Raw genomic sequence first — 8,049 nt, forward strand, 5'->3', positions numbered from 1 at the left:
GAGACAGAATCCATCCCCAAACTGTCCCTGATCTTGTCCTGCACCCCCCTGACTTCATCAGGCCCAATCTTTGGGACCCATGCTTGTTCTAGACCACTGGATTATTAATTTTTCTGTTGTTTCCCAAACTTGTAGCTATATAACTAGAGAGACAGACTTCTGATAGCTCCCTCAGCCCTTTCTATGTTGCTTGAGTTCATACTATCTTTACTAACAGTTACTGTGATAAAAGATTATCTATCTGCCCTTTTTTTTTCCCCATATAGGGCAGTGGTATTTAAACTTTTTTCAGTCGCTATGAAACATACTTTAGAGTGACAGGGTATGGGAGGAAGTATTAAAGTATTTTAAGGGTTGGAAACAATCTCTGCAGTTTATTTGATGTAAAAGAGCTTCTTAACTTTTCCTTTAAGTGCCTTGAGTCTTGCAATCTGCTCCCTTCCATTATGTTCAAATTTAGACCTTACTTTGTAATATTGCATATCTTTAAAAAAATATATGCTTTTAAGTACAGTTACATTTCTGTAATGGAGTATTCCTAACCTCATTTGTGTCAGAGCAACGAACGTTAGAAATTCAGATTTGGTTAAAAACTCACCCTTGTTTTTTAAACAGGCTTTTCCGAAGCGGAGGCAGATATAAGGATGTGCATAAATTTGGGGAAGGGGGGAGAAGTCACTTACTTAAAATAAAGATCTGGTCACTGATCAAATTATTGAAGCTGTGAGAAATACAAAAAGTAATGTAACACACGAATGAAGGTGTTTTGATTAGCGTTCTCTCGACTTCTTATTGTAAGTAACAGCAGACCCATTTAGGAAAGCCATTTAGGACAAGTGATAATGCAGACATCCCCACTGTAATGCTGTCCATAGGTACTTGTTTCTTGGGCTCTGCTGCCATCTAATGGCTTTAATCGCTATTTCTGAAGTCAGTCATTTTAAATTGCTTTCTGCATGGCTAATTCTGCTTTAGAAGCAAGTGTTTCATTACCATTTGTTTTTCAGTTATAGAAGTCTAGGAAATGACTGAATGTTGGAAAGGAATACTGTGGGTTTTTTCTTCTCCCCCCAGTCACAGGATCCCCAGCTTGTCAAAGAGATTAATTTATCAGTTAGTCATGGAATGAAATACAACAGAAGGGCTAAATAACTTTATTAAAGTTATAATTTTGAAAACACCATTCAGTGAAGGACAAGAGAAAATGCTGAAAAGAGTGCTTTATTGTTATAAAGGCTTACTTAAGAACAAGCCATCTCCAACATCCAAAATCTAAACAAATTTGTATCTTAAAAAGTGAAATATGGGAAGAGACAAACATACTATTTAAAAAAAAAAAAAGTAAACCTTCCACTGGTCTAAATAAATTATCTTAAATATAAAGAATTTTCTTTAAATATGTTAATACTTACATATTTTAAATATCCCAAATGTAATTTAGCTGAGTCACCCTTTACAACATATATAGCCAGATCCAGTCATACTTTTTTCATATATAAATACTTGCCTTATTTCTAGTGCATTTTTAAGCCTTAACAAGTAAAATAGTGTAATGTTTCAAGCAAACAATTATCTACAGAAAAAAATGCTTTAATCAGTTATGGGGCGGGGGAGCACAAAAGGTAACCCTGATTCTGGATGTAACTTGGTGGACTCGTCCATATGGATGGAGTCATTGTAAAACTGGATACCTCAGTGCTAACTGAACAGAATCCTGCATTTTGAAATCTGAGCTAAGGATAACTTTTTTTGAGTATGGGAGCATTTATGGTGTGCATGGGTATTTCATTCATGTCTTAGAAGACTGTCTCTGCCAGTCACTCCTCTGTGAGGTATCAGTTAAGACATATTTCTGGTACAGAGTCTGTGTTTCTATATAGAGATGGACAAGAATTTGTGCATTAATTGTACACTTTGGAAGTTGCTGAAAAAAACTATTCAGTTCAATTGGAACAAGATATGTTCATTTTTTTGGCTTCTACATATAAAAATAGAGACACTATATACATTATTTTAAAAAATAAAATAAATACACATTTCTTAAGTTCACTCCAGATAAAAAGTTTAGTGAGAACAACTGTGTGGGATTTTCTTCTACTGGTTGAAGAAAGCAGTGTCTTTCTTCATATGAAGATCTCAGATGAACAGGATTTGTATGAAAATGTCATGAGTCTAAATCACATGGATTCTGCTATGAAAGGGCTTTGTACTAACTTATGTGCCTCTGTGGCTTGTCTCCTGCTGCAATATTCTGCTTACTGCTGGTTGTGGAACTGCTTAGAATCAGAGGGAGAGGAAACAGGCAACTGCGAGTATAATCTTGCAGAAGACCTGAGAAGTAGTAGTTTGTGTCTGTTGCTACAACTTCTACCTGGTGTGGAGGCAACAACAATTTAGATGGTATGCATATGGTTAATAAGAGATGAAAACTCCTTTTTCCTTTTTTTTTTAGGACTAACATCTTCCTCTCTCTTATTTAAAAAAGAAACAAGAAAAGAAAAGCAATATTACCTTAATGGTTAAAAGTTGAAGTGAAATTGATTTTCATTGTGGTCTCTTCTGCCACATGTAGTGTTAAATGTACAGATTGGCTGAAGTCTTTTCATGGATACCAATCATACTAGTTTTTTGTAATGATCACATTTTTAATCTCTATCCAAACACTTGTTTTTGCTTTTCTTTTAAGCTGTGTCCCTCTTTGTTACAATTATATTTTTAAAATTACTGTCTTACTACTGTGAGAAGGCTTTTAGGAAGTCAGAAGGGTCAAGGCCCCTCTGTTCACCTGTGGTGGGCTGGCTGTGGCCAGCAGCCAGGCCTCCCTCAGCTGCTTGCTCACCTTCCCCCGGCCCTCATGGTAGACAGGCAGCTCGCCCTCCAACCATGCCAGGATGTGTTTGAGGACACTCCAGCTGCAGCTGTTTTGGACTGGTGACTGTGGGTGGCCTGGCTACCATCGGTGTCCCAGCAGAGCTTGCTGAGGACATCCTGGAGCTTATTGTGGAGCTCCACAGGTTGCAGTCCCTTCAGGGATGTGCCTGCTCCGACCTTGTTGTTTCGTCATTCCCTTGTTGCCTTCTCCTAAGCATTTTCTGCCTTCTCTTGAACGTGTTTTCACAGAGGTACCACAAGCTCATCCAGCTGGTTCAGCTGTGGTGTGCCGCAGATCTGGCTGGAACCATGACTGACACAGGGCAGTCCCTGACCACCTCGCACAGAGGGTACCCAAGCAGCTCCCCACTTCCAAAACCTTGCCATTTATACCCAATATGCAATCTAACTCTGCTTCTGTCCTTGCACGTGCAGGAAAAATCCATCATCATTCACAGATTCAAATACTGCGAGCTTTATATGGAAGTTTACTTTCCATATGTATTTAATGAGTTCTCTTGTATGACACCTTATCTTCAGCTGCCTCAAGATTAGGTGACACAGATATGGGATCACAGTCAAAAAGCACCACAGATATACTTAGAGAATTGTTGTTACCCATCTCCCCCGAGAATGGGCTGGAAAACAAAGATGTCAGGACTTGACTTATGCTCTCAACTGCACACGTTGTTCTGATGTAAGCGTGTTATGAAGGAAAAGAGAGATTCCTGCAGGCTAGGATTACTGTTAACTCCTGTCTCTATGCTATTTAGCCCCCTGAACACCCAAAGCTAGGTCCTCTTCTTCCAAAAAGAATTGAAAGACCGTAACTATGACTGTGGTAGTTACGATGATTCAATTTGCAGTCTCCTGTTCCTGACGTTCAGTGTAGGACGTTCTGTGTAGAAACAACAGATCCTTCCTCTGGAGACAAAGTTGTTATGAGAACTCTGAGGTATATGGAACAACTGTAAATGGGGCAGATCCTCCAGGGCACTCCCAGTGCTGGAGATGCAACTTCTGCCATTTTATCCATCAATATGAACAGCAATCTTCATTGGAAGAGCCTTCAGAATTAACTGATGCTGGTACAGCTGACAAGCCAGGCTACCACCTGAACATCAAGTGGAGCATGCAGTAGTTGTGCAGATGGAGTAACAAGTCTCAGTGCTGCTGATTCTTCCTCCTGCTTCTTCTGGTTGATGTACTACTTCATGTCCTTAGGCCATACTCTCACTTTTGCTTCATGCTGCCTGTTGCTTTGCAAGCTTTGGAAAGTAGAGCAGTAGAACTTCGCTGCATCGCAGTGCCTTTCATTAAGGTACACAGCATGCAAATAATTGCTGCTGCTTGGCATCCGAGTGACCCCTGAAGTAGGAATGATGCTTCTAAACTTCAAACCTTTTGGAGCTATCTGGAAGTCTTTCCCTACCAGAATAGTATGCTGCCTCTTATCTGAATTTCCTTTCCATTTTAATCTTTGAGCTGAAATTCAGTAGGTCTTATTTCTTTAAATCCAAGCCTTCAATCGCTGTTTGAGTCTCTGAGCTAAATCTCACATTCTGGCTATATAAACCACACTTGGTATCTACATAAATGTTACAGTTCTGCACCTCCTCCCACGCAGCTAGCACAAGTGGAGGCTCCCAGCCAATAATAATACTTCTTGCAAATTGTTTGATTAGGATGAGATTTCTTGGATAAGGTACTGCTGCATGATTAAGAGGAATCTCTGTCTCCTAGTCTATCAGCCAACACTGACACAGATTCCTTTGTCAAGACTATCCCTTTTTCCTCTAATGCTAACACTTTGCTGCAAAAACTCACTTCATGGTCTGTGTTCTGCAAGAAATCAGTTGGCTGTGGAGGCAAAATTGTCATCAGATCATCTGAAACTATCAAATTAGAGGGAGCCAGTCCTCTTCTGCCACCTGTCAGCTGTCCCTCAAAGAAACCAGCTTCATCCATGCTTCAAAAGTAATAAACCTTATTCTCTAGCCATTAGAGGAAGCTCTGCTTCAGACTGCTTTTTAGGGTCATCAGAAGGATCACAGCTGTGTTCAGCGAAGTTTTTGGTTAAGTTTTGCTGGTGGTTGTCTTGGTGACTCCTACTATTAAGGAACACTTCTATTACTAGTTCTCTGTATCATTTAGTGAACTTCTTTGAAAGAAGGAAAAACCTAGGGCTGTTTTGTACAGAATCTGATTCTGATGTACTTACATGGGATGCCAGGGCTCTTCTCAGAAGTGTCAGAGTTATCTTTAATGCTGTAAAGATCACCAGAATCCTCCGCATAGGTCTGTGCCTTGGAAGAACATGCAGTGTGGCAGTTCTTAAATTATACAGTTGTGTTTTCCCTCTTTTTCAGTTGTTCAAGTTCCTGAAATAGTGACTGATATCGTTCTGTTTGATTCTGATGCTGATTCTGCAGTTCTTTCAGCTGAGCTTCATCATGTTCCCTTTTTGCTGGCCAGGGTCAACCCACAGCAGTGGTTATTTCCAGGCCCCGTGCACACCAGAGACAAAAAGGGCACAGAGGAGGAGCAGAGGTGAGATGTGATGGTTGGCTGACAAGTCCAGGTCGTGCTGCCGTGACTCACCAACAAGAGAGGTCAGTCTGATCCGGGAACGGGGAATTCCCAAAGCCTGATGGCTAGACTGAGTCACTTGCCTGAAGAAGCCTTGCTTCCTGTCAGTCTTTGTGCACCTGGATATGAAGTTTAGCCTGTAGTAGCTCTAATACTAGAGAATTACTGGATCTGCTGTTGTTCCAATGCAGCTAACTGTACTAATGAAACAACTTGGATAATTGTATGACTGATTACTGTTTGTTACTGTACTGTTATTTAGAGAGAAACAATTTATCCCTAAAGCTGTTGGCCCTGTGTCTGTTACCCAAATTGTAATGCTGCTGGGCCATCTAAAACCCTTACACTGGGACAGCCCCGCTCTCATCCCCCACCCCAAACTGGGACAGGAGAGCAACTCCTCAGGAACTGGGACCTGCCCAGCTTTGGAATTCAGAAGAGACCTCAAGATATCTGCCATAATGTGCATTTTAAATAATCTTCCAAGCAATGGCGCACACATTTACCAGCCATCCTATCTCCTGAGTTATTCGGAGAGGGATGCACTGCTCACTTCTCAGTTTTTTCAGTGAGAGATTTTCTTTTTCACTGTGATGCTGAAGAGTTTCTAGACCTGTGGGACCCCATCTCTGGTTCAAGGTTATAGATGCTAATGCAACTTGAACAGAAGGCTTGCATTGCTAGCAGTCTTTCAAGTACTTGGATATTTGCAGTTCATGGTGTAGCTGCTTTGGTAGTTCATACGTTTCCCTTGCCATCTGTGTATCAGTTTCCAGCAGCACACTTAAACAGTTGCTATTGAAACATGGTGTAATTTGGCAATGATTTTATTAAAGCTGTTTTGAAATGTCTTTCTACCACCACCTTGTCAGCACAGTTATGCAGTTATAAGGGAAACCTTTCTCAAACTGTCTCAGCACTGAGGAACTGAGCTGAGACACTAGGTGTGAGTGAGGTTAGAGCTGAGCTCCTTGCCTGCTGCAAGAGCAGCAACTTGCAGTGCTTTTCTCTGCTTTGTGCTCATTTTTGCAGTGCTGACCAGGGCCTGGAAGAAGGCTCTCCCTTTGTTTCCTGCTGCTACACTTCATTAGAAGGCAGCTTAAAAACGTAGCAATATACGTGACTCATTTAAATAAGCAAATTACTACCAAGTCAGTTAGGTGTTACGTGATCATGGATGGAAGTAGAAGTAATTCAGAGTTACAAATGAAAGAAATTGGTCACAAAGTGGTATTTGGTATATGCAGTGCACTGTTAACTTGATCCAGAGTCTAAGTTTACTCTTAGTACATAGGAAATCAACAGAGCTCTTTTTTTCTTTTACCTTGGAGCAAAGGGCATTTAATGTTTTCATCTTTTTCTGTAAATAGTCAAGGAATCTCCTCTTTAAGAGGAAAGGGTTCCATATAGGGCAGAATCAATTTAATAACGTACATAAAATACCAAACACAGGAGGAGGAAGATGAGTTTATAATTCTTTACTAGATGCATGATAGTTATCTGACATTTGTGCTATCATAATATATAATTGATTGCTCTAAAATGCTTATCATTGGAGATCTAAGAGGCTGATGGGACAAGAAAACCTGTGTAAAAACTTAAATTTGTTGGCAACTGTACAGGAATATAGGGTAGAGGATTCTCAAAAAAAAAAAAAAAAAGGTATGGCTTCACTTCTTAATCCATTTTAACAGTTCCAATTTAGAGCCATATAATGATTTAAGATGTGAATTATTTTGTTTTTATCTTAGTTGCTTCTGAAGATGAACTTCAAGCCTGCAGACCACAGGTAGATCCCTTTATTGTGTTCTGAATTAATTAATTAACTTTCAAATCTGAATTCTGTCTCTATTCTGCAAATCAGCATATTTCTCATATATTCAAGCTGTGCACCCAGATTTAATGCAGCAACAAAATTGTGAAAACTAAAGGGGAAGAGCAAAGGGAGCAATGCTTTGTTTGTTTGTTTTTTCTTTCAGACAGTCATTTCCTAATGTAAAATATTCACAGAAATTTTCTCTTTTGTAAAGTTTTCAAGCGTTGGGCTATGTTGTGGTTCACTTGTTCAAACCGGTTACACAATTTCTGTTTTTCCTTTTCTTTTTTTTTCTTTTTGAAGTTGAACAGTTATGTCCCTTATTTAAATAGAAATAGATCATAGAATATGATCTTAAGAATGGGCAGGCATAGATGTAACATCTGCCAGTCCCCTGAAGACATCACAAGACAAGCGCTAAAACCTGACTTTTGTGTACTCTTGTCAAATAAAATAATAGATACAACCTGGAAACAACAAAAAAAGTTCCAAAATGCAAACTATCTGCAAAATTCAGTATAAGTAATGACCTGTTCTTGTCACCAGCAGGGAAGTAAGAGGTGTAAATTGATGAAATTCTGTCTGAAAGGAAATTCCTGTTACTTCAGTATTGAACAACAGCATTTCATGACTGCCAGTAATTGACATGCACGAGAGATCTAGCAATATGACTGTGGTTGCTTGGCCCTTGCTAATGAACAAGACATCATTCAACAGCGTTGGCATCATAGCATCTGCTCTGTATCCAGTCCAAAACTGGACACTGAAAGGAC

General features: G+C 39.7%; 1 long non-coding RNA gene across 1 annotated transcript in view; it reads left to right on the plus strand.

The window, feature by feature from the left end:
- LOC121079727 overlaps positions 1-6,323 on the plus strand; it is a 26,874-nt gene extending 20,551 nt beyond the window's left edge. The window contains exon 4 of the long non-coding RNA XR_005825153.1: positions 5,347-6,323. This is a non-coding gene — a long non-coding RNA (uncharacterized LOC121079727). The remainder of the gene's footprint in view (positions 1-5,346) is intronic.
- The last annotated feature ends 1,726 nt before the right edge of the window (positions 6,324-8,049 follow it).

The sequence above is a fragment of the Cygnus olor genome, chromosome 17 (genome assembly GCF_009769625.2).
Source record: "Cygnus olor isolate bCygOlo1 chromosome 17, bCygOlo1.pri.v2, whole genome shotgun sequence".
Classification (NCBI taxonomy): domain Eukaryota; kingdom Metazoa; phylum Chordata; class Aves; order Anseriformes; family Anatidae; genus Cygnus; species Cygnus olor.